Raw genomic sequence first — 27940 nt, forward strand, 5'->3', positions numbered from 1 at the left:
GGTAGCAAAGAGTCAAACATGACTGAGTAATTGAACTGAACCAAGGAAGGCTTCTCCAAGGAGGGGACATTGGAGTGAGCCTGGAACAAAGTGAAGGATGAAGCCATGTGGACAACTAATGAAAAAAAAAGTAGGGAGGGGTAAATCCTGATGGCCATCAGGGCTGTGGTGAGAGTAAACGAGATGACTGAGACTGGTGTATGTTTACAGCCAAAGGGGCACTTGGCTTCAGATTACAGCTGCATGAACTTGCATAAGGACTCAACCTCTCAGTCCTCTTTGAGGACTGTGCCTCAAAGTCCTCCTCTGTCTAATGGGTATAAAAATAGTACCCATCTTATAGGGCTGTTGCTGGTTTGAAACATGTACATGGCAAATGCTAAATATCAGCTTTTATTTTCCACAGGATTAGCACTTTGGTGAATGTTTTTGGTGTAAATAAGGTAATGAACTTTTGAAAACGTGGGTGGCTTTCTTGCTTTTTAAGCATTTAAATGAATGTGGTATTTCAGACTTTTGATCTTATTTAAATGTTTATAGGTACGGTAACTTTTCCAACTGTTAGTAAGAATTTGCCTACATTTAACTAGTTAAATCCATAAGCTTTAAATATCTTTTGTGTGTTTTTTCTTTACAGAAATGCTTAAAGAAGCAATTATTTCATAAGTAAATTCTGGAGGATGGGTCTGAACAGACCAGTGGGATGCTAGCTGTTTTAGCACTGCAGCTGGCCTTGTGCATGTCCATCCCCAAAGGTCAGCCTGCTCAAGGAAATTTCCATCAGAACACTGGATTACTCCTCCTGCCAAGGGGCTTGTTGTGGTGGAGGAGCTGACACACTGCTCTGGCCTGGCTGATGCTTCTCTTGTTCCCAGGGAGTAGATTCAACATCTTGCTGAGTCCACACGGCAATGAACATAGGCCATTCCCTAGTTCTTGCTCCTGATGCACATGGGCCTCTCTTCCCTCAGGTAACAGCCAGAAGCACTGGGACTGAGGGCCCCTCCTTCCTCATGGCCGTTTTGGGCTGCTCACCTGAGGTATCTAACCTCCAGCCCCTCCCTCTGTCACTTCAGGCCCACTTGAAATAACCTTAAGATTTCCTCCCCTAAATCTGATCCCCTGGCTATGCCCAGGTCCACAATTAAGTTCTCTGAATATCTCCAGCCCAGACCCCTGCTAAAACTGCAGACTTGCTTGTCCAGATGTCTATGTGATACACACAGACACACACAATTTTGAACATCTCATAATTACCCCATCCAAAAGTCAACAACCTCTGACCTTCCTCCAACACACAACCAGCTCCCTCTACCCAACTTCTCCATCTCCATTCTCCCAGAAGTTCAGGGGAAAAAATAAAGGAAGAGAAAGAAAAAGAAACAAATAGAAAACAATCTTAGGATGATCCTTCACTCCCTTCCTTCTTCCTTCACAGTATCTGATATAGCAGGGAACCCTGAAGGCTTGGCTGTCCTCCCTGCCAACACTCTGGCCTGGCCCAGCCAAACTGCCAGCAGCCTCTTCTTTGGTTTCCCTGTGTCCAACTTCATCAGTCCTCCCTCCACCTCCCTATCTTCCCTGAGCAACCCTTGGGAAACTTTGAAAATATTAACCCAGATTGTGTCCCTTTTCTGGTCACAACTCTCCAGGGCCTGCAAAACCCTAGGAATGAAGGTTCCAGATGTGACTCCTCCCCTCACGCTCAGTTCCTTGCAGACGGCACAGGGATCCTAAGTTTGCCAGATGCCCCAGACTCAGTCGCAGAGCCAAGCCTTTGCACATGCTGGTCCCTCTGCTTGCAGCTGTCCCACATCTTTTCTCACTGGCTGTCAGGAGGGGACATCATTCATGAGCACCACTCTGTCCTGGACATGGTCGCCTGCACTTCAGTGCCCTGAGCAGGCACTTTCATCTAGGGGCTTTAGTATTTGGGTGATGATCTGGGAATGGCAGCACCCACCTGTGCGGGTCCATCAGCGCAGAGGCTGTCACCAGAGCTGGCAGAGGCAGGCGACAAGGGCAGTGAACCGGGCTTTGTAGTTCTCAGTCCAGGACATGGGGGCAGCAATGCTGCCAAGCCTCAGACCCACCTCTGTGCAGTGTGGACCATGCTTTCTCTTCCACCACCTTGGCTGTGACACTGCTTGGGAACCTCTAAGCCCTGGGACCAAGCCAAGAACAGATAAAGTAACCACCTGGAAGACCCGGCCGGAAGCCCAGCCCTGAAAAGGCCCCTGTAAGGCACGGAAACTTCCCTCCCCCGCCTCCTCATTGGTTCAACTATGCTCAGGTGCAGCCCCTTCTGGGTGATGTAGTTCCTACAGCGCCAGGCCCAGGCCTTTGGTCTGGAGCTCACAGACCAATACGCATAATCCTAAGAGTGAGAGATGTGTGAAGTTCAGGATTTTCAGTCAGTGCAGAAAGACTTCAGACAGGGCCGTGGTGGTGAATATGGAGGAGGTGTAGACTGAAGAAAAACGCACAACCTAAAAGTTGTGAGTTATGTTTGGACTGTACCAGAGCCCAGGAAACAGCCTCTCAGAGGGCTCTGAGGAACTGTTCAAAGAGGTACGGGAGGAGCCAGGGTATATAGGAGTTTTTGGTGGGAAAAAAGAAAACATGTAATGGAATAAGAAAATGTTACCGCTAAGCACAAAATGAACATCCCTGGTTGAGTAATTTAGCGCTTTTCTTTCTATGGAAAGATTCAAAAGCCTGGGGTCATGGAAATCATTCCTTTGATGTTCATCTCAGCTATCTAGGGCTAGAATCACGGTGTTTCCCACCCCGGGCCCTTCAGGGTGCACCTTCAGGGACAGTTTCAGCGGCTGCTGACTGGCTGTCCAAAACATCCTTTGTTTGCTTAATTGGCAGGTGAGGTTGCTTGTCCATGTAGGCATGCCATGTCATCCTGAAGCTGGTAGACAAGGGTGGCTCCTGCCTCTGCTTCCATTAAAAAATAAAATCTCCCCTGTATAATTGTAAACTGTGTCGCACACCAGCGGGCGATACTGTTGTATCCAGATACAGTTCTTTTTAGGAATATGAGAACTATCTCAGAAAAAAAAAAAAGTGACTTACCAAGTGCCATTTCCTGTGGGGACAATGGCTGGACTGTTCACAGTCAACAGGTATGGAAAGCGGCCATTTGAGCCCTGAGTAAAAGTTGGGGACACCATGATCTCATTCCCTTGCTGGAAAGTGATTATAATTCCCCCTGAAATTTTAGTGACAGTGTCTGTGTTGTCTAGGGAACTGAGATTATCTCAGAAAAATAGTTGTGAAATAGCTGCTTATTTAAAGCTGTGGATCATCATTATGTAGTTATTCTAAGACAGTAGCAGAAAGAGCTCTGGGTAAACATGTCTGTGATATTTGAAAAGGTTAGGATCTCATTGAAGTTTGACCAGGGAAGCCTGAGACTCAAGCTGAGGTCATGGTTACACTGGAAACTTGGCTATCCTGAGGCTTTGACTTTCTAAAGTTGATGTTTTTATCATTCTTGAGCTCACTGAGCAATACTGTTTCAGAAAGCAGTAATCGAGAAACCAAGCACCACACTTGGAGAGTTGGAGAACTCAGATTTCTAATGCTGGCGGGCCCAGAGGAGTTAACACTCCAGCTCTGAGCCCTGAACAAAGGGGTTATAGGGTTTTTATAGACAGACGATAGTGGGCAACACTGCCTGTTAACAGGATGGTTTAAACTAAAGGGTTTCATGTGTGTGGGAACAGTGGTCAAGATGGGGAGGAGGATGCCTGACCTGGACAGGCATGATTAAGTAGATTCACAGGGGCTGGGCGATTGCAAAGAGCAGGACAAGGGTGAGTGAGATAAATTCCAGTTCCTAGTACTGAAAGTCGCCACTTTCTGAGACTACATGACCTACGTGATCCAGACTTTGCAAGGAGCAAGCTGAGTTACAGAGGCAGAACCAGCAGGAGGTTATGTAAAATTTTAATTTTTCCTCTTCATTACCAACATGAAGAGAGAGGCAAAGTGGGAATTCAGAAAGATTTTCAAAACAGTAATGGCTCACAGTTACTCAGAACTTACCCATTGGTTTGTCTACTAAATGCACAACGTAAAAGTTGAGAATTATGTTTTATTTGCTGGACAAAACTGAGGATTTAAGCCCTGGAGACATCCTCTGAGATGGCTCTAAGGGACTGCTCCAAAGAGGTAAGGGAGGAGCCAGGATATATGGGAGTTGTGCAATGAAAACTAGGTAGCCGGAACATCAAAAGATGACTGTTAATTACAGAAAACCAGACATCTCAAGTTAATAAATGTAGCACTTTTCTGTGTATAGGAAGATGCAAGAGTCTGGGCTCACTGAAGTCATTGAAATCATTCTTTTGATATGCATCTTAACTATCTAGGGCCAGAATCCTGCTTGTCTCCCTCTTGAATCCCCTCAGGGTACACAGGGTTGGGAGGGGTTGGCTGCTGGCCTAATGGCTGCTGCATCCTTTGTTTACTGATGTGGCAGGCAAGCTTTCATCCACAGGTTTGACCAAATGTTATTCAGGCTTCTCTCCACAAACCTCACATTTTGGCTCACCCTCAAGCTTAAGCAAGCACTAAGATGAAACTCACTGATGGCTGTCCACAAGACAAACATTTCCTGTTAAACTGCCCTACTCATGCTGCCTTCTCACCCCCACAATCCCCTCATACTCCAGCAAAATTCCTGCTAGCCCTACTTATCCCTGTATTTAAAAAAAAATGCTTTTCTGTTTCATTTTGAGATGCCTGCAAATTTTGTGGTTAGTGGACTTTCCCTATTGCAATGGTCTTTTTGACTGAAGTCTTTCTGACTTAATTTTTATTTGACAGTTTCATATGGCCAGGAGTTGGATCAGGATTGGACTTCCCATATGGGACTCTGTCATTCCTGCCCAGATAACTAACTGCACCTTGCAGATCCTTTGAACTCTCTTGTTGATGAATTTGGGAATTCAAGCAGTGCTCTGGAAGTCAAGTCTGTTATAGCATAATAAGGAGTTATTTTGATTTTTTTGAATAAAGAAGTTTTTCTCTGGCATTTTGAGTGAGGACTCATTCCTGACTCACCTAATGGGAACTGGGGGAGGAAATATTTTTGGCACTTCAGACAGGGACTGTACAAAGGAATAATCAAGCAGGACATTTTCCAGGCCCCTTTAAGGTCTTATATCTGATTTGATTAATAAATCTGATCTCTGGTAGTCTGGGCCTGCAATAACTTGAAGTGGGGCTTTGGTTCCCAGCTAGAGATTGAGGCCGGGTCACAGATGTGAGAGTACCAGATCCTAGATCAGTGGTCAGTGACAAGCGCCTGGCCCTTAGGCTTTGAAGAAAAGAATTCCCATAAAGACAAAAAGTAGTAAGACAAGTAAAGTATTTATTAACAGGAAAAGCAAAGAGTACGTATGGATAGGCACAAAGGCAGACACAGAGGGAGAGTTCCTGAGTTTGTGTCCTCATGGTAGTTTCAATTACTTTTATGGGGCATTTCTTCTGGGTATCCTTTGGGCCAATCATTCTGATTTGCCTGGTTCACAGTCCATTTTGGTGTATGTTAGGATCCTCTCATGTGTGTGCACACATCTCTTAACCAAGTGGATTTTACCAAAAAGGCATCTGGGTAGAGACAGCATCCCTTGACATTGTTCCCCTTTCAGCCTGCAAGGAGTCTTTTCTGTGTGTGTGTGGCAAAGGGAGGTCTCTTGATTTCTTCAGGAATGAGAGATATGTGGTCTGGGCAGGGCCCAGCCTCCTGCCTTAATTGTCTTCCTATTATCCTCTTGGAGTTTAATTCAATAGGGAATTAATCTCCAACTGCTTTACCCTAGGAGGCCCATCAACCTCCTGACTGAAATCCTGTGGGTAAATCCTTACTCTGTTTGCTCCCTTTTCTTTCTCTGCTCTACCATTAGGACCTTAACTGAATTCAAACTCTTTAAAAACTGGCAAAAGTTTTTGCTAAAGACAATTTAGAATTCCAGTGGCCTCAGAAACATGGGCTCTCTGCCTACTAACTTACCAAATACCTACCCCTTCCCATCTCCCTGCACCTTCTCCTTCCTTCTTCTCATCACCTTCAAATTTCCCTTCAGTTCCCTTTATCCTTTGATTTATGTGTCACCATAAAACACTACTGCCTCCTCCATCCCTCTATGAACCTCTGCCAAACCCTTTCCATCCCACTTCAGCCTTTCAGAGTCCTCTAATCACTTCATCTCTAGACCACCCTCTGCCTGTTCAGGTTTCTTGAAGGGCATAAGGCACTTAAGAACAAGCATGCACAGTGGAAAAAAAGAATGAAGAACAGGTTGGATGTTTTATCTACTCTGATGAGCTTTAGAGACCCGCACACTTGGTGAATCCTCCGTCTGTTGCCCCACGGCCAATACACAGTCTCCATAAGATTACTCATCAGAGCAAAGAAAGTCTCAAAAGTCTCCACCACTAATATTTTTGGGGATGTTTTAACTCTCATATTGAGTAGGAAACTTCAACTTGCCCCACTACCAGAAATGTATCCTCATTATTGTAATAAATTCTAAGTTGGTCAACGGCAAGAGTCAGCTCACCACCAGTCACCTCACACGACCGACTCTTGACTGAATCACTTTCCCTATGGTCCCTCATTGACAGTTATCAGTAGGTAGGGCCCACTGTGGTGCTGACCAACAGCTGAGGAGGACAAGTACCAGTAGGTATCTCACTGATAGTTGGTTGCTTGTGGGTGGGGCCCATGGAACCACTGACCAATGGCTAAGAAAGACCTGTTGCCTAGTTACAGGATGCGGAGTAATAAGGCACAGCAGTGGCTACTTTGGCTACTTCCCTGGTGGCTCAGACGGTAAAGCATCTGCCTACAATGTGGGAGACCTGGGTTCAATCCCTGGGTCAGGGAGATCCCCGGGAGAGGGAATGGCAACCCACTCCAGTATTCTTGCCTGAAAAATCCCATGCATGGAGGAGCCTGGTAGGCTACAGTCCATGGGGTCACCAAGACTCAGATTCGACTGAGTGATTTCACTTCACTTCACTTCACTTCTAAAGGATGTGCTCATGCTACTCTGTTACATAAGGACTCTTTGGGTCCAGTGTGCTGGAATCTTTTTGATTAACTCATTTCCAACCTCAGATTCTGGTTTCACACACTTATTTAACTTTTGCTCATCATTCTTTTCATTGTATTCCCAGGCATACCTGTCACCAGTGATTATCTCTAAGCCTCTCCAACAACTGTCACTTGACCACATGCTCAGCATATAGTATAGCTAATGTTTCAAAGCCAACAAGAATGTGAAGGCCAGCCCACCTTGAAAACTACTTTGACAGACTTTAACCTCAAAGTGATTCTTATTCTCTTCACAATGTAACAGAGCAGCATGAGCACAGTCCTCAGAAGAAAGCCATTGTTGTGCCTCATATCTCGCCACCCTGTTACTAGGCAACAGGTCTTGCTGAACCATTGCTTGGTGCCTCAGAGACCCCCATCCACAAGCAGAAATTGTCAATGAGTGACCATTCGTTGTCCTGCTCAGCTATTGATCAGCATCACAGTGCGCCCTGCCCCCAGTTACTGTCAATGAGGGACCATTGAGGAAGTGATTAAGTCAAGGGTGGTGTGGTGGTCATCTGATGGAGAATGAGAAAAGAGGCAGATTCAGGCATTCTTCTGGAGGGGCTGGAGATCACCCAACTTTGGGTCAGTGGGTGAGCTGGAGGGCCCAAGGAACAGACTGAAGACTACAACCTGTAGTGCTCCAGAGCCCTCACTAAGGCCCTCCACTAGCCTTGGCCCAGGCCTTGAGGAGCGGTGAACTCTCCCCCATCCCTGTCTCTGCAACCTACTAGCAGTGGCCATCTTTCTGGGTCTCAGTCTTTGAGAACTGATCTCCCCATTTGGACGGTCTGAGGAGACTGAGGACCTATTGGGTAGGGCGCCTGGATCCGTCAGGCATGATAGCTGGGCAGAATGTGGGAAGTGGTCCTGAAAGACCTGCTGACTGAGATCTGATTCCTCTTAACCAGGACTGGGATATTGCTGGGTGAAAGCTGTGGCTTGAGACTTCTCTTCCTTGTTAAGACAGAGAATAACATTTATCTGGTAGAGATTTACAGGAACATCATTACCTGACCATGACCTGACCTCAAGAACAAAGGATCTGACACGAAGAAGTCTTCAACAACTAACTACACCCCACTCTCACATTTGCTTTTAAAGGGACTTGCTGAAACTTGGGTTCTTAGGGCATGAGCCACCCTACTCCTTGTATGCATCTGTAATAAACCTTTCCCTGTTCCAAACTCTACTGTTTAGTTTTCATTGGTCTCATTCTGTGTCAGGCACATGGACTTGTGCTTTCAGTAACAGCAATTGTGTCTAAGGACAGACTTTGCCTCTCTTAAATAACAGCAGAGACTGGCCAGTTCAGTTCAGTTCAGCTCAGTCACTCAGTTGTCTCTGACTCTTTGCAACACCATGGATTGCATCATGCCAGGCTTCCCTGTCCATCACCAGCTCCCAGAGCTTACTCAAACTCAGGTCCATTGAATCGGTGATGCCATCCAACCATCTCACCCTCTGTCATCTGCTTCTCCTCCTGGCTTCAGTATTTCCCAGCATCAGGGTCTTTTCAAATGAGTCAGGTCTTTGCATAAGGTGGCCAAATTATTGCAGTTTCAGCTTCAGCATCAGTCCTTCCAATCAATATTCATGACTGATTTCCTTTAGGATGGACTGGTTGGATCTCCTTGCAGTCCAAGAGACCCTCAAGTCTTCTCCAACACCACAGTTCAAAAGCATCAATTCTTTGGCACTCAGCTTTCTTTACAGTCCAACTCTCACATCCATACATGACAACTGGAAAAATCATAGCTTTGACTAGACGAACCTTTGTTGGCAAAGTAATGAAAAAGTAAAGTAACGTGTGCAAAGTAATGGTGAAGAGACTGGCCAAATGCTCACAGTTATCCATAAAATACCCACTGACTTGGCTTGACTCATCTTTAGCCAAGCTTCTTTTTTCTGAACTTCAGCTTTTCCCCAATCTTGGGCAAGCACTAAGATTCAGAAATTTCTGTCTCCCTTAACAGCTCATTCTGAGAATCATCTCACTACAGAGGGAAAGATTTCCTGTTAAACTGCTCCATCATACTGTCTGCTCATCCATTCCCATCACTTGTCCCATCACTTGTCCCATCACACACACACACACACACACACACACAGAGTTCCTGCTTGCCCTGGTTATCCTTCCATGTAAAAGAAACATATTTTTCTGTTCTATTTCGAGACATGTCAAGAACTTGTGGTCAAAGTATTCTCCCTATCACTATCAGTTCAGTTCAGTCACTCAGTTGTGTTGGACTCTTTGCGACCCCATGGACTGCAGCACGTCGGGCTTTCCTGTCCATCACCAACTCCCAGAGATTGCTCAAACTCATGTCCATCAAGTTGGTGATGCCAATCAACCATCTCATTCTCTGTTGTCCCTTTCTCCTCAGACTTCAGTCGTTCCAGCATCAGGGTCTTTTCCAATCAGTCAGTTCTTTGCATCAGTTGGCCAAAGTACTAGAGCTTTAGCTTCAGCTTCGGTCCTTCCAATGAATATTCAGGACTGATTTCCCTTAGGATGGACTGGTGGGATCCTTGCTGTCCAAGGGATTCTGAAGAGTCTTCCTCAACACTACAGTTCAAAACCATCAATTCTTTGGTGCTCTGCTTTCTTTATGCTGCAACTCTTGCATCCATACATGATTACTGGAAAAACCATAACTTTGACTATATGGAGCTTTGTTGGCAAAGTAATGTCTCTGCTTTTTAATATGCTGTCTAGGTTTGTTCTATTTTTTCTTCCAGGGAGCATGTGTCTTTTAATTGCATGGCTGCAGACACCATATTCAGTGATTTTTGAGCCCAAGAAAATAAATTCTGTCACTGTTTCCATTGTTTCCCCATCTATTTGCCATGAAGTGATGGGACCAGATGCCATGATCTTCATTTTTTACTGTTGAGATTTAAGCCAGCTTCTTCTTTGTAACATTCACTAGTTTGTTGCATTTTTAGATTCCACATACAGATGATATTACAGAGTATTTGTCTTTCTGGTTCTCTAACTTGACTTATTTTACTAAGGAAAATTCCTCACAAGTCCATCCATATTGTTGCAAATAGCAAATTTTCATTCTTTTTTGTGACTAATATCCCATTGTGTGTGTGTGTGTGTGTGTGCGCGCACACATGCACGCGCGTGTAGCTGTGTATACAATACTGCTTCTTTTTTCATTTATCTGTTGATGAGCATTTGGTTTGCTTTCATATCTTGGCTAGTGTCTTAACTAGTGGAATTCTCCCTCTCCCACAAATTCTTTCTTCTTTTCTATTTAGAGAAGATCCTCTAACATTTATTTCAGGGTTAGTTTAGTATTGCTACTGCTAAGTCACTTCAGTCGTGTCCAACTCTGTGCGACCCCATAGACATCAGCCCACCAGGCTCCCCCATCCCTGGGATTCTCCAGGCAAGAACGCTGGAGTGGGTTGCTATTTCCTTCTCCAATGCATGAAAGTGAAAAGTGAAAGTGAAGTCGCTCAGTCGTGTCCAACTCCTAGCGACCCCCTGGACTGCAGCCCACCAGGCTCCTCCGTCCATGGGATTTTCCAGTCAAGAGTTCTGGAGTGGGATGCCACTGCCTTTTCCAGTTTAGTATTGATGAACTCTTAAGTTTTGCTTGTCTGAGAAGCACTTTATCTCTTTCCATTCTGAATGATAATCTTACTGGGTAGATATTCAGGTTGTAAGTATTTCTCTTTCAACACTTGAAATATCAATATATAATGCCACTCACTCTGGCCTGCAAGGTTTCTATACAAAATTTAGCAGATAGCCTTACGGAGTTTCCCTTTTATGTGATTCTGTGATTTTTCTTGCTGCCTTTTGAATCGTCTCTTTATTTCTAACTCCTGCCATTTTAATTATACTGTATCTTAGTGTGGGTTTGTTTTGGTTTATTTTGTTTGGTACCCTGTGTGATTTCTGTACTATCTTCCGGTTTGGGAAGTTTTCAGTCATAATTTCATCAAATACAATTTACCATCTTTTCTCTCTTTTGTTCTTTTCAGACACCTATAATATGAATGCTGATAAGCTGAATGTTGTCCGCAGGTCACTTAAACTGTTCTCATTGTTTTGTGTTTTGTTTTGTTTTGTTTTGTTTTTTTTGGTGGGGGGGTGGAATTTCTTTTAGCTATTCGAATTGGTGATTTCCATTATTATTCACTCTGTGTTATTGTCAGGTCTGCTGTTAATTCTTGTTTGTTTTTAATTTCTGTTAATGTATTCTTCAGCTTTGTCCGGTTCTTTTTTATATTTTCTGATTCCTTGTTAGAATTTTCATGGTGTTTGCCTATTTTTTCTAGTTCTGCTGCTGCTAATGCTGCTAAGTCGCTTCAGTCGTGTCTGACTCTGTGCGACCCCATAGATGGCAGACCACCAGGCTCCCCTGTCCCTGGGATTCTCCAGGCAACAACACTGGAGTGGGTTGCCATTTCCTTCTTCAATGCATGAAAGTGAAAAGTGAAAGTGAAGTCGCTCAGTCATGTCTGATTCCTAGCGACCCCATGGACTGCAGCCCACCAGGCTCCTCCATCCATGGGAATTTCCAGGCAAGAGTACTGGAGTGGGTTGCCATTGCCTTCTCCATTTTCTAGTCCAGTTAGCATTATTATTACTAATTATTTGGACTCTGTACCTAGTTAATTATTTATCTGTTATTTAGTCATTTGGTCAGAGGTTCAAACTACCACACAATTGCACTCTTCTCATATGCTAGTAGAATAATTCTTAAAATTCTCCAAACTAGGCTTCAGGAATATGTGAACCGTGAACTTCCAGATGTTCAAGCTGGTTTGAGAAAAGACAGAAGAATTAGAGATCAAATTGCCAACATAGGCTGAGTCATCAAAAAAGCAAGAGAGTTCCAGAAAAACATCTATTTCTGCTTTATTGACTATGCCAGAGCCTTTGAGTGTGTGGATCACAGTAAACTGTGGAAAATTCTGAAAGAGATGGGAATACCAGACGACCCGACTTGTCTCTTGAGAAACCTCTATGCAGGTCCGGAAGCAACAGTTAGAACTGGAAATGGAACAACAGACTGGTTCCTAGTAGGAAAAAGAGTGTGTCAAGACTGTATATTGTCACCCTACTTATAAGTATATGCAGAGTACATCAAGAGAAACGCTGGGCTTGAAGAAGCACAAGCTGGAATCAAGATTGCCAGGAGAAATATCAATAAGCTCAGATATGCAGATGACACCACCCTTATGGCAGAAAGTGAAGAAGAACTAAAGAGCCTCTTGATGAAAATGAAAAAGTTGGCTTAAAGCTCAACATTCAGAAAACGAAGATCATGGCATCTGGTCCCATCACTTTATGGGAAATAGATGGGGAAATAGTGGCTGACTTTATTTTTCTGGGTTCCAAAATCACTGCAGATAGTGAATGCAGCCATGAAATTAAAGGGAGCTACTCCTTGGAAGGAGAGTTTTGACTAACCTAGACTGCATATTAAAAAGCAAAGACTCTGTGGGAGAGGGAGATGGTGGGATGATTTGGGAGAATGGCATTGAAATATGTATAATATCATATGAAATGAATCTCCAGTCCAGGTTTGATGCATGATACAGAATGCTTGGGGCTGGTGCACTGGGATGACCCAGAGGGATGGTATGTGGAGGGAGATGGGAGGGGGTTCAGGATGGGGAACACGTGTACATCTGTGGCAGATTCATTTTTATGTATGACAAAACCAATACAATATTGTAAACTAATTAGCCTCCAAATAAAATAAATAAATTTACCTTAAAAATAAAAAACAAAGCAGAGACATTACTTTGGCAACAAAGGTCTGTCTTGTCAAGGCTATGGTTTTTCCAGTGGTCATGTATGGATGTGAGAGTTGGACTATAAAGAAAGTTGAGGGCCAAAGAATTGATGCTTTTGAACTGTGGTGTTGGAGAAGACTCTTGAGAGTCCCTTGGACTGCAAGGAGATCCAACCACTCCATCCTAAAGGATATCAGTCCTTGGTGTTATTGCAAAGACTGATGTTGAAACTGAAACTCCAATAATTTGGCTACCTGATGAAAAGAGATGACTCATTGGAAAAGACCCAGATGCTGGGAAAGATTGAGGGCAGGAGGAGAAGGGGACCACAGAGGAAGAGATGGTTAGATGGCTTCACCAATTCAATGGACATGGGTTTGGGTGAACTCTGGGAGTTGGTGATGGACAGGGAGTCCTGGAGTGCTGTGGTTCGTGATGTCGCAAAGAATCAGACATGAGTGACCGACTGAACTGACTTCCTCTCAGTATTTCAATGGAGACCAGTCCTTCTGTCTTCCCATTTTTCTGTGCCTCTCTGAATTTAAGTGTATCAATTATCTATTATGGTCTTGAAGGGGTGATCTTGTGGAGAAGCATCACTGTACAGTCTCTACCATAGTCAGCAGGGGGTGGGGGTGGGGCTGGATTTGATGGACCACAAGTCACATCTTTCCTTAGGGTATGCCAGCAGCTATCGCCTGGGAAGTTCGGCTGTGCCAGGTCTGTAGCCAGATGTAAGGCAGAGACTTCCTTTTTCTCAGGGGCTTTCACTGTCCTATTGGGGGCAGGGTGGGGTTCCAAGTTTCTGGAGCAGAAGCCCTGAATGTCAGGCCAGATCTGGCTGTGTTCCCTCAAGTATGCATGCTCCCCTCTCCCAGCACTGCAACCCTTGCCACAGAGGGACAAGAGGAGCAAGTTCTTGTTACAAAGAAATAAAACAGGAGCAAATTTACAGGATGGCTGCTTACAGAGGTCCAGGCTACCTCCAACTTGCAATCTGTGCCAGCACCAGCAGTAGCGTCTCCTGCCCTGCTTAAATATGGCTCCTGGTCTGAGACCTCGTGGTCCCTCACAGCTGATCACTTCCCCCAGCCTCTGCTCTCCCTGCCCTGTTAAAGAGGTGTGCTATTGGGCAGGTGAGGACCTCATGGGCTCTGGGCACATACTGGGTCATCTGCTGTGGCAGTCTGGCCTCCATCAGAGATCAGGACTTCTCCTGATACACTGCCTATGTAAGTGCCCTCCTTGAGGATGGCCCTGGCTCTCCCACCCAGATGCTGCCCTGGGCCAGATGCACCTCTGTTTCCCACATCCCAGCTCTCTGCCTCGTCATGGCAGACACTGCTCCAGTGCAGATTGGCCACACGAAGCAAGCAGGGCATGTATTGTGGTGGGCAATTGTAGGGAAAACAGACATCCACAAATGTGGTCTCAATCTGTCCTCTTCATTGTGGCTTGGGAGCAAGCCCCTGAGCACATGCTCCTGGAGGGGGAAGTACAGGCTTCCACAGACCTTTTGTTAGTCCACATGGCCCTGCAACCAGCTAAGGGTGTTTCTCTTCCCTGTGTCAGACCCCAGGACTTGTGTGTCCAATATATGAGTCGAACCACTCACACCCAGGGCATATCTCCAAGCATGTAATCTCCCTTATATTCTGAGTCCTCTCCCATGGGCACACGTCAGGACTTGAATCATCCTTTTCCCTTCCTATCCTATTCCCTGTGGATGTTTCTTTGAGAGTAGGTTGAGGAATCTTTCTGCATTTTCTGATGAGTTTTTTGAGCTAATTGTTCTACATGTTGATGTATTCTTTTTTTTTCCTTTTAATTCGAGTATATTTTATTTACCATGTTGTGTTTCAGGTATCCAGCAAAGTGATTCAGCTTTACATATACATGTATTTGGGCTTCCCACTTGGCTCAGTTGTTAAAGAATCACCCTGCAATGAAGGAGATTTGGGTTCAATCCTTGGGTTGGGAAAATATGCTCTGAAGCTCATGACAAGCCTCTCCAGTATTCTTGCCTGGAGAATCTCATGGACAGAGGAGCCTAGCAGGCTACAGTCCATAGGGTCACAAAGAGAAGGGCACATCTGAAGCAACTGAGCTTGCACAGGCACGCATACATCTATCTATTCCTTTACAAACTCTTTTTCCTTTTATGTTGTTACAGAATGTCTAGCAGAGTTGCCTGTGGTTTTGTACTAGGTCCTTGTTGGTTATCTATTTTATATATAGTGGTGTCTATTTATATGTTAGTCCCCAACTCCAAATTTATCCCTCCCCCAAACTTGCCATTTGGTAACCATTAGTTTGGCTTCTATGTAGATGTATTTTTGATGCTTTTTTTTAATTTATTAATTTAATTTACTATAACATCAGTCTGTTCAGTTCAGTCACTCAGTCATGTCCAACTCTTTGCGACCCCATGAATCACAGCACGCCAGGCCTCCCTGTCCATCACCAACTCCCGGAGTTCAGTCAGACTCACATCCATCGAATCAGTGATGCCATCCAGCTATCTTAGCCTCTGTTGTCCCCTTCTCCTCCTGCCCCCAGTCCCTCCCAGCATCAGAGTCTTTTCCAATGAGTCAACTCTTTGCATGAGATGGCCAAAGGACTGGAGTTTCAGCTTTAGCATCATTCCTTCCAAAGAAATCCCAGGGCTGATCTCCTTCAGAATGGACCGGTTGGATCTCCTTGCAGTCCAAGGGACTCTCAAGAGTCTTCTCCAACACCATAGTTCAAAAGCATCAATTCTTCAGCGCTCAGCCTTCTTCACAGTCCAACTCTCACATCCATACATGACCACAGGAAAAACCATAGCCTTGACTAGACGGACCTTTGTTAGCAAAGTAATGTCTCTGCTTTTGAATATGCTATCTAGGTTGGTCATAACTTTCCTTCCAAGGAGTAAGCATCTTTTAATTTCATGGCTGCAGTCACCATCTGCAGTGATTTTGGAGCCCAAAATGCTTTTTGTGGAGATGCTTTTTGTGGAGATGCTTTTTGTGGAGATGCTTTTTGTGGAGACAGTTTAATCATTTGAACTAGTCCTAATTTTCTATTTTTGCTTTTGTTATTATGCTTTTGGTGTCACATACATAAAATCACTTCTAAGACCAACGTTCACCACTTCTCCAGGATGTGTACTTCTGGTTGATTTGTAGTTTCAGATCTTGCATTTACATGTTGATAATCAACTCTGAGTTTAGTTTTCTATATGCTATAAGGTAAGGGTCCAATTTCAATCTTTAGCATTCAGATTTCTAGTTGTCCATCGTGGCTAATTGAAGAGATGGCGAGGGGAAATTTAATCATGATCATCTCAAGGCAGAAATGAGTGACAAGCCTATAGGAAAGGCACTGGAGGGAGGGACTTGGCCAGGAGCATGTAAAGTTTGGGGACTCCCACTTGATTCCCGCTGATACGTGGATGTGATCCTGGGCAGATGGGTCCTGATTCTGGGCACATAGACTTGCTCTTGACCACTGCCAAGTAAGAGTAGCCTCTGGGCCAACAGTATTATGCACTTATCATGAGTCCATGGGCACTGCTTTGGCTTTTGCATTTGGTGTCATGCAAATGGGTGGTCTTAATACAAAGACATAGAGTTCCTCTTGACTACTGATAAACTAAGATTCTCATTTAAGTTCCTTTGACTTCAGGCCTACTCTCTAATTTATGGTTTTTACTGTATTTTCAAACAGATTCTTGGACATATTTGGCAGAAGAGAGTGATTCTCTCCGTTACTGTCTTAGATAATTCAACTTCTGATAATACTTTATATCACCACACTGTTGATTTCTAATCCATTTACCACTTTGGCATACATTTCTGATAAGATACATACCCAAAAATCTATCATACAAGCTGCATGTAATAAACTGCAAGTGATTAGATATCATGAAAAAATTAATACTCAAGAGAATGATTAAGAACATTTCCTTGGAAGGGGACCATTAGGCTGGCTTCAGATGGTTGCTAGTTTCTGAGTCACAGAAGATAGGATGGACACCAGCATAGAGGAAAGTAGAAGGTCTTAGGGAAATCATTGTATGAGTTAGTAGAGGTTGTTATGGACACAACTAGAGAGGTCAATTGGAATCTATTCATAGGGAACCTGTATAAGTGGAAGTATAAAGAGTTTCTACCACTCTTTGTGAGTGCTAATGAGCAACCCCCCTCCCCCCATAAAACACAGCTTTTGCAATGGGACTTGACATGTCTGAATCACAATATACTGTCTTTTTTGAGGAGAACTACAGGCGTCTGATATTGGTTTATCGTTGTCGATCTACTTGGATATACCCTTTCTCAACTCATGACTTATTATTTATATTTTTCTCTTTTAACCTTAAGTGTCTTTGGATCCTTTTTAAACTCTATGCATCCTCAATTCTCTCTGCAAGGTGGTAGTATATCCATGGATATTAAAATATATACCAGCGCTACTTTAGGGAAACAAGGCCCTCTAACATCCACTTTTGGTCCACCTCAGGACTTTCCTGATAGTTCAGTTGGGAAAGATTATGTCTGCAAAGCTGGATACATCAGTTCACTTCCTGGGTAGGGAAGCTCTGCTGGAGAAGGGATAAGCTACCCACTCTAGCATTCTTTGGCTTCTCTTGTGGCTCAGCTGGTGAAGAATCCACCTGAAATGTGGGAGACCTGGGTTTGATCCCTGGGTTGGGAAGATCCCCTGGAGTAAGAAAAGGCTACCCACTCCAGTATTCTGGCCTGGAGAAGTCCATGGACTGTATAGTCCATGGGGTCACCAACAGTCAGACACGACTCAGCAACTTTCACTTTCAGGTCTTCAGGCCTAGCAATCTGTTACCTTCCCCTAACAGCAAGTATTTCAGTCAGTCCTACAACAGGGCATTAAAGTGTGATAGGGTTAAATGGTGATAATATATACAGATCTGGAATCACAGCACCCACCTATATGTAGACATAAGGTCTCTCTGTCCATATCATCCTGGTAGCTGCTTTTACTGACTAATTTTCAGCAGGCAGGGTTGATAGTTCTCCCACTTCCTTTGAAAGGACAACAAACCCAGGGTCTCCTTCACTCTTAATGATTTTAAATCACATTCAGTGACTGACTTTGAATCATCAACTGTGTCTCTCAGGAGTTAAAGTGCCAGAAAGATTTAACTATGGAGCTGCAGTCTAGATGAAAGATACCATATCATTGCCTTAAAATCTGAACTCAACTCTTTTGATGCTGATGGTTAAACTCCGCTTTAATTGTTTCTAAAATGTTTTCTGAAGACACACGGCATTCCTCTGGTTAGAAACTCTGCCTTATAAATCTCCATATTTGATTGACTACTCTTTGAACCTATTTAAACATTTCAAAATGAAAGTTAACACCAAATTAAATATTCCATACTCTTATTTTTAAACCACGAAAACTTGTAGAACTTGGAATAACAAAAGAGTTTATTGGGGAAGAATGTTTTATGACTGTAGTTATTTAGAAATACTAGGGGATGGTGATAAATATAAGATCAGCTTTTACACAGTCTTATAATAATACTTGTATCAAAAGTCTCTGTCCTGACTTCTCTGGCTGTCCAGTGGTTAGGACTCCATGCTTTCACTAGAAGGGGAACTGGTTCAATCCTTGGTCAGGGAACCAAGATCCCAGAAACTATATGGTGACCCCCACCCAAAAAATTTATCTGTGTGTGGTGATCCTGTTTGTCATCTGCACCGGGATTGGGCTACCTCCACTGCCCTGCCCTTGGGAACACACTGCTCCCACCAATTTCTTGGGATAACAGTGGCCTAATTGATATTTGGTCTCTTCCCTCCAAGCATTATTTTAATATTTGGGAGTGGTAATTGTGGGTTTTAGTTGTATCAGCTTTTTGTGCCTCCTGAGCAACTTTAGCTGACAGCATAGGTGAGTGATGCAACAAAGCCCGTTATGATGTAAGTGGCCAGGAGGTGATTTTGTGCCTCCTGAGCAACTTTAGCTGACAGCATAGGTGAGTGATGCAACAAAGCCCGTTATGATGTAAGTGGCCAGGAGGTGATTTCTGCCTGCCTCAGTAAGGGGAAGTACGACATTCACCATTCCCATGTGAAGCCCTTTCCCATCTGGGTTCTGGTGATCTTGACCCTAATGTCACTCCACGTCCCAAACAATGGCAGTAACACCACATCACTACTCCTTGCCCCTGGGATCAATTGTTAAGCAGGGTTATCCATCTTCAGTGCAGACTTCTGATCCAGTCCAGAACCTTACTGTTTGTCTAACTGGGGACCTGAGTGTCTGTTCCCTAATCTCTTGGGACCCCACATCCCTCTCCACTCAGGTGACCACCTCTTTGCTTCCTTCCCTCCCTTCCCATCAGAAAATTCACACACACACAAATATTATCTTTTCACTTTTTGATATTTATTTTAATCGCAGCCATCAGTTTACTGTGTTGTTGTATGAGTCATTCTTTTCCTGGTTGGCAATTTCTAGGAAAGCAGACTGCTGCAGACACAATTCTGAACTGTCTAACCTTTTCTATTCACTTACTGGCTTCCCGGGTGATACTTCTCCAGGGTCTCTCATTCTGGGGTGGCTGAGCTTACCTTCTCTTTTGATTCTGCCTCCTTCTTTGACTCTGCCTCATATTTTGGTACCCTTTTTGGCATTGATTCAGTTTCTTACGTGCACAGGAACAGAAAAAACAGTTTGGTTTTCTTGTTTTCTTCACCTTCTTCAACTGAGTGGCATATGATCGGATTTTCTTTCTCAAGGTTCCTTTTAGAGGTCTTCTGACTCTCATGGTCATATTTCGTGCCTTGAAAGATAAGAGAAGGGTATTAGTTTTGAGGAAAGAGTATAACAACTGAGTTGGAAGGGAGATTTCATGAAAAGGGATGTGGGCTGATGGGGGCTTTGGTGGCAGGCAAGGGCAGTGTAGAGATCTTGGGCAGGAAAGTCAATGGAGAACGTGGGGAGCATAGATGGAATCATCTTACCTTCACACTGCCTCTGTATCTCTGTGGACAAAGGGTCTTCTTTCGTCCTTTCACCCTTGAGGCAAACCGCATGGAAACTCTTCTTGGGTGCCGTGTCTTCCTGGTTACCTTAGTCATGATGATAGCATGAAGTGGCCTAACACAGAATCTCTGCCTCTGGTCTCCCTATATATACCTTCTCAGGACAATGAGGAGCCACACCCTCCAATCTGATTGGTCAGCTAGGCACTCCCCCAGCCAATGGTGGCTTTGGAGTCTTAGACATCACAATGTACCACTGTGCCCATCAACATGGGTTAGTGGGTGCTGAGGGAGGCCATGCTCCAACTTTCCCACCCCTGACACCTCTGTGTGTCTGATTATGGGGAGTGGTGATTCAGGGGCATGGTGTTTCTTTTCATGACCCTCAGACTTTCCTTTCGTGCCCTTTATTCTTTGACTTATATGTCCCTCTTCAACACTCTGCCTTCTCCATCCCTGTATGAATCTCTACCAAACACTTTTCACCCCATTTCAGAACCTCAGACTCCTCTAGTCACGTCATCTTTCCACCACCCTCTTCCTATTGGGGGTTCTTGAGGGGCTTAAGGAACTTAAGAGCAAGCACTTAACATGCAAAAAGGTAATTAAGAACAGGCCGAATGTTGTTGCTACTCCAATGAGTTTAGAGACCCCATGAATTGGTGAATGTTCAGTCTGTTGCCCCAAGGTCTATACACAATCTCCATATGATTACCCATCAGAGCAAAGAAAGTGTTAAATGTCTCCTCCACTAATATTGTTGGGGACACTTCAACTCTCATATTGAGTAGGGAAATTCAACTTGCCCCATCTACCAGAAATACATTCCCGATTAAAAAAAAAAAAAAAAAGTAAGATGCCCAAAGGCAAGAGTCCGATGACCATTGCACCATTGACTCTTGACTGAATCACTTCCCCAGTGGTCCCTCATTGACCGTTATCATCTGATATGGCCCAATGTGGAGCTCACCAATAGCTGAGCAGGAGAAGTACCAGAAGGTTTCTCACTGATAGTTCGTTGCTTATGGGCAGGGTCCAGGGATGCACTGTCCAATTGCAGGGCAAGCCCTGTTGTTTAGTAACAGGATGTGGAGTAATAAGGCACAGCAATGGCTGGCTACCTGCAAAGGGCTGTGCTCATGCTGCTCTGTTCCATAAGGATACATTGGGTCTATTGTGCTTTAATCTTTTTGACTGACTCCTTTTCCACCTCAGATTTTGATTTCACATGCTTGTTTAACTTTTGTACATCATCCTTTTCATTGTATTCCAAGGCATGCCAGTCAGCAGTGCTTATCTATATGCCCCTCCAACAGCTGTAACATGATTGCATGTGGTGCATATAGTATAGCAAATATTTCAAAGCCAACAAGAACGTCAAAGCCATCCCACCTTGAGAACTACTTTGACAAACCTTAACCTCACAGTGATTTTTATTCTATTCACAGTGTAACAGAGCAGAGTGAGCACAGCCCTATGCAGTTAGCCATTGATGTGCTTCGTTTCAACCCACCCAGTTCCTAGGCAACAGGTGTTGCTCAGCCTTGCTTGGTGCCTCAGATGGCCCCATTCACAAGCATACAACTGTCAATGAGTGACCATTCATTGTTGTGCTCAGCTATTGATCAGCACCACAGTTGATTCTGCCCCCAGTTACTGTCAAGGAGGGACCATTGGGGAAGTGATTAAGTAAGGGTGGTGTGGTGGACATCAGCTGGGAAGTGAGGGAAGAGGCAGATTCAGGCATTCTTTTGGAGGGCTTGGAGATCACCTAGCCTTGGGCCATTGGGTGAGCTGGAAGTCCCAGGAAATAGACTGGGTACTACCTCCTGTAGTGCTCCAGAGCCCTCACTACGACCCTCCTGTAGCCTTGGCCCAGGCCTTGAGGAGCGGTGAACCTCTCCGACATCCCTGTTTTTGCACCCTATAGCAGTGGCCATCTTTCTGGGTCTCAGTCTCTGAGAACTGGTCTCCTCACTTGGACAGCCTGAGGAGAAAGGACCTATTGGGTTGGGTGCCTGGCTCCAATAAGGATGACTGGTGGGCAGAATGTGGGAACCTCGCCCTGAAGGAGATTCCAACTGACATCTGTTTCTACTTAACCAGGATGGGACACTTCAAGGTGAAAGTTGTGCCTTGAGACTTTGCCCTCTCTTGTCAGGACAGAAAATAACATTCATCTGGTAGAAATGTATAGGAACATCATTACCTGACCATGACCTAACCTTTAAGCACAAAGGATGTGCCACCAAGAAGTCTGCAACAACTTACCACAACTCTCTATAACATTTGCTTTTAAACATACTTACTGAAAACTTTCAGTAATTTGGGTTCTTAGGGCAAGATCCACCCACATCCTTGTATCAAATGTAATATATCTTTCCCTGTTCCAAACTCTAACATTTAGTTTTGATGGGCCTCATTCTGCATCAAACACATGGACTTGCAATTTTGATAACAACCATACTGTCAAAGGGCTGACTTGGCCTCTCTTATAAAATAGCAGAGACTGGCCAAGTGCTTACAGTCATCCATAACATACCCAGTGACTTGGCTTGGCTAAACTTTAGCCAAGTTTCTCTCCTCTGAACTTCAGCATTCCCCACGCTTAAGCAAGCGCTGAGTCAGACATTTCTGGCTCACTTAACAGCTCATTCTAAGAATCAGCTCACTACAGAAAGAAACACTTCCTGTCAAACTGCTCCATCATGCTGATTGTTCATCCATCCCCACTTCTTTCCCCATCTCTCTCTCTTTCCCTCACACACACACACACACACACAAACTCACACAGACACACAGTTGCTGCTCACCCTGCTTATCTTCCATGTTAACGAAATATCTTTTCCTTTTCCATTTTGAGACACGTTAAGAACTTGTGTTCAAAGCATTCTCCCTATTGCAATCAGTTCATTTCATTTGTTCAGTTGTGTCCGACTCTGTGCAGCCCCATGGACTGCAGCACACCAGGATTCCCTGTCCATCACCAACTCCCAGAGCTTGCTGAAACTCAAGTCCATTGAATCCCCGATGCCATCCAACCATCTTATCCTCTGTCATCCCCTTCTCCTCTGGCCTTAATTCCTTCTTAGCATCAGGATCTTTTCCAATGAGTCAGTTCTTTGCCTCAGGTGGACAAAGTACTGGAGTTGCAGCTTCAGCGTCAGTCCTTCTAGTGAATAATCAGGACTGATACCCCACATCCAAGGAGTGGTGGGTACATGGGCGCAGGAAGGCCTAGAGGATCTACTCCATCTTCAAGGTCAGGAGTGGTGGCAGTGAGGAGATACCTCTCGTCCAAGGTAAGGAGAAGTGGCTGCACTTTGCTGGAGTAGCTGTGAAGAGATACCCCAAATCCAAGGTAAGAGAAACCCAAGTTAGATGGTAGGTGTTGCAAGAGGGCATCAGAGGGCAGACACACTGAAATGATAATTATAGAAATCTAGTCAATCTAATCACACTAGAACCACAGCCTTGTCTAACTCAATGAAACTAAGCCATGCCCTGAGGGGTCTCCCAAGTTGGGCGGGTCATGGTGGAGAGGTCTGACAGAATGTGGTCCACTGGTGAAGGGAATGGCAAACCACTTCAATATTCTTGCCTTGAGATACCCATGAACAGTATGAAAAAGTAAAATGATAGGATACTGAAAGTGGAACTCCCCAGTTCAGTAGGTGCCCAATATGCTACAGGAGATCGATGGAGAAATAACTCCAGAAAGAATAAAGGGATGGAACCAAAGCAAAAACAATTCCCAGTTGTGGATGTGACTGGTGACAGAAGAAAGGTACAATGTTATACAGAGCAATATTGCATGGGAACCTGGAATGTTAGGTCCATGAATCAAGGCAAATTGGAAGTGGTCAAACAGGAGATGGCAGGAGTGAACGTCAAAATTCTAGGCATCAGTGAACTAAAATGGACTGGAATGGGTGAATTTAACTCAGATGACCATTATATCTACTATTGTGGGCAGGAATCCCTTAGAAGAAATGGAGTAGCTATCATGGTCAACAAAAGACTCCAAAATGCAGTACTTGGATGCAATCTCAAAAACGATAGAATGATCTCTGTTCGTTTCCAAGGCAAACCATTCAATATCACAGCAATCCAAGTCTATGCCCCAACCAGTAATGCTGAAGAAGCTGAAGTTGAACGGTTCTATGAAGACCGACAAGACCTTTTAGAACTAACAGCTAAAAAATATGTCCTTTGCATTATAGTGGACTGGAATGCAAAAGTAGGAAGTCAAGAAACTCCTTGAGTAACAGGAAAATTTTGCCCTGGAGTATGGAATGAAGCAGGGCAAAGGCTAAGAGAGCTTTGCCAAGAGAACGTACTGGTCATAGCAAACACCCTCTTCCAACAACACAAGAAAAGACTCTACACATGGACATCACCAGATGGTCAACACCGAAATCAGAAAGATTATATTGTTTGCAGCCAAAGATGGAGAAGCTCTATACAGTTAGCAAAACAAGACTGGGAACTGACCCTTGCTAAGATCATGAGCTCCTTATTGACAAATTCAGATTTAAATTGAAGAAAGTAGGGAAAACAACAACAAGCAACAATTAGAACTGGAAATGGAACAACAGACTGGTTCCAAGTAGGAAAAGGAGTACGTCAAGGCTGTACATTGTCACCCTGCTTATTTAACTTATATGCAGAGTGCATCATGAGAAACGCTGGGCTTGAGGAAGCACAAGCTGGAATCAAGATTGCCGGGAGAAATAACAGTAAGCTCAGATATGCAGATGACACCACCGTTATGGCAGAAAGTGAAGAAGAACTAAAGAGCCTCTTGATGAAAGTGAAAGGAGAGAGTGAAAAAGTTGGCTTAAAGCTCAACATTCAGAAAGCGAAGATCATGGCATCTGGTCCCATCACTTCATGGGAAATAGATGGGGAAACAATGGAAACTGTGGCTGAGTTTATTTTTCTGGGCTCCAAAATCACTGCAGATGGTGACTTCAGCCATGAAATTAAAGGAAGCTTACTCCTTGGAAGGAGAGTTATGACTAACCTAGACAGCATATTAAAAAGCAGAGTCTCTGTGGGAGAGGGAGAGGGTGGGGTGATTTGGGCAAACGGCATTGAAACATGTATAATATCACATATGAAACGAATTGCCAGTCCACGTTCGATGCATGATACAGGATGCTTGGGCGTGGTGCACTGGGATGACCGAGAAGGATGGTACGGGGACGGAGGTGGGAGGGGGTTCAGGATGGGGAACACGTGTACACCTGTGGCAGATTCAGGTTGATATATGGCAAAACCAATACAATATTGTAAAGTGGTTACCTTCCCATCAAAATAATAAATTTATATTTAAAATAAAAAAATAAACAGCTGAGACATTACTTTGGCAACAAAGGTCTGTCTAGTCAAGGCTATGGTTTTTCCAGTGGTCATGTATGGTTGTGAGAGTTGGACTATAAAAAAGCTGAGAGCCAAAGAATTGATGCTCTTGAACCATGGTGTTGGAGAAGACTCTTGAGAGTCCCTTGGACTGCAAGGAGATCCAACCACTCCATCCTAAAGGATATCAGTCCTGAGTGTTCATTGGAAAGACTGATGTTGAAACTGAAACGCCAATAATTTGGCCACCAGATGTGAAGAGCTGACTCATTGGAAAAGACCCTGATGCTGGGAAAGATTGAGGGCAGGAGGAGAAGGGGACGACAGAGGAAGAGATGGTTAGATGGCATCATCAACTCAATGGACATAGGTTTGGTTGGAGTCCACGGGTTGGTGATCGACAGCGAGGCCTGGTGTGCTGCGGTTCATGGTGTCACAAAGAATCAGACATGACTGACAGACTGAACTGACTTCCTCTCAGTCTTTCAGTGGAGACCAGTCCTTCTGTCTTCCCATTTTTCTGTGCCTCTCTGAATTTAAGTGCATAAATTATCTATTATGGAAGGGGTGATCTTTGTGGCGGAGCATCACTGTACAGTCTGTACCATAGTCAGCGGGAGGTGGGGGTGGGGCTGGATTTGATGGACCACAAATCACATCTTTCCTAAGCGTGTGCCAGCACCTATGGCTGTGGTGCCAGGTCTGAAGTCAGATGTGAGGCAGAGGCTTCCTTTTCCTCAGTGGCTTTCACTGTCCTATTGGGGGCAGGGTGGGATCCCAAGTTTCTGGAGCAGAAGCCCTGAATGTCAGGCCAGATCTGGCTGTGTTCCCTCAAGTATGCATGCTCCCCTCTCCCAGCACTGCAACCCTTGCCACAGAGGGACAAGAGAAGCATGTTCTGGTTAGAAAAATAACAAAAGGAGGAAATCTCCAGGCTGGCTGCTTACAGAGATCCAGGCTACCTCCAATGTGCCATCTGTGCCATCACCATCAGTAGCGTCTTCTGCCCTGCTTAAACATACTTTCTGGTCTGAGACCTCTTGGTCCCTCACAGCTGATCACTTCCCCCAGCTTCTGCTATCCCTGCCTTGTTGAAGAGGGGTGCTATTGGGCAGGTGAGGCCCTCATGGGCTCTGGGCACATACTGGGTCATCTGCTGTGGCAGTCTGGCCTCCATTAGAGATCAGAACTTCTCCTGATATGCTGCCTATATAAGGGCCCTCCATGAGCATGGCCCCGGCTCTCCCACCCAGATCCCGCCCTGGGCCAGATGCACCTCTGTTTCCCACATCCCAGCTGTCTGCCTGGTCATGGCAGCCCCTGCTCCAATGCAGATTGGCCACACAGAGTAAGCAGGGTGTGTGTAAGGGTGGGCAGTTGTTGGGAAAACAGGCATCCACAAATGCAGTCTCAATCTGTCCTCTTCATTGTGGCTTGGGAGCAAGCCCCTGAGCACATGCTCCTGGAGCATGGCGTCCAGACTTCCCACAGACCTCCTGTTAGTCCACATAGCCCTGCAACCATCTAAGGTTGTTTGTCTTCCCTGTGTGAGACCCCAGGACTTGTGTGTCCAATATATGGCTCGAACCACTCACACCCAGGGCATATCTCCAACCGTGTAATTTCCCTTATATTCTGAGTCCTCTCCCACGGGCACACGTCAGGACTTGAATCATCCTTTTCCCTTCATACCATGTTCCCTGTGGATCTTTCTTTGAGAGTAAGTTTGGGAATCTTTCTGCATTTTCCAATTAGTTTTTTGAGCTAATTGTTCTACATGTTGATGGATTCTTTTTATTTTTTTTTCATTCGAGTATATTCGATTTACCATATTGTGTTTCAGGTGTCCAGCAAAGTGGTTCAGCTTTATATATACATGTATTTGGGCTTCCCACTTGGCTCAGTTGTTAAAGAATCACCCTGCAATGAAGGAGATTTGTGTTCAATTCCTGGGTTTGGAAGATATGCTCAGAGGGACATGATAAGCCACTCCAGTATTCTTGCCTGGAGAATTTCATGGACAGAGGAGCCTAGCAGTCTACAGTCCATAGGGTCACAAAGAGTAGGCACATCTGAATCAACTGATTTTGCCAGGCACACATACATATATCTATTCCTTTATAAATTCTTTTTCCATTTATGTTGTTACAGGATTTCTAGCAGAGTTGCCTGTGATTTTGTACTAGGTCCTTGTTGGTTATCTATTTTATATATAGTGGTGTCTATATATATGTTTTCCCCTACTCCCAATTTATACCCTCCCAAACTTGCCCATTGGTACCATCAGTTTGACTTCTATGTAGATGTGTTTTTGATGTTCTTTGGGGGAGGCAATTTAATCATTTGAAGTAGTCCTGCTTTTCTATTTTTGCTTTTGTAGCCTATGCTTTTTGTATTACATACATAGAATCACTTCTAAGACCAATGTTTACAACTTCTCCAGGATGTTATCTTGCTAGTTGATTTATAGTTTCAGATCTTGCATTTAAATCTTTTATCAACCCTGAGTTTAGTTTTTTATGTGGTATAATAAAAGGGTCTAATTTCAATCTTTTGCATTCAGATTTCTAGTTGCCCATGTAGGTTTATTGAAGAGATGATGAGGTGAAATTTAATCATGATTATCTCAAGGCAAAATGAGTGACAATCCTATAGGGAATTCACTTGAGTGAGG

General features: G+C 44.3%; 1 long non-coding RNA gene across 1 annotated transcript; it reads right to left on the bottom strand.

Annotated features, from left to right (window-relative positions):
- Nucleotides 1-4729: 4729 nt before the first annotated feature.
- Nucleotides 4730-27680, bottom strand: LOC133242732 (uncharacterized). The gene is made up of 2 exons (XR_009734882.1): nucleotides 19882-27680; nucleotides 4730-19700 (listed from the first exon to the last, which is right to left on the bottom strand). It is a non-coding gene; the product is annotated as an uncharacterized LOC133242732 (long non-coding RNA).
- Between the last annotated feature and the right edge of the window lie 260 nt (nucleotides 27681-27940).

Source organism: Bos javanicus, chromosome X (assembly GCF_032452875.1).
Source record: "Bos javanicus breed banteng chromosome X, ARS-OSU_banteng_1.0, whole genome shotgun sequence".
NCBI lineage: Eukaryota > Metazoa > Chordata > Mammalia > Artiodactyla > Bovidae > Bos > Bos javanicus.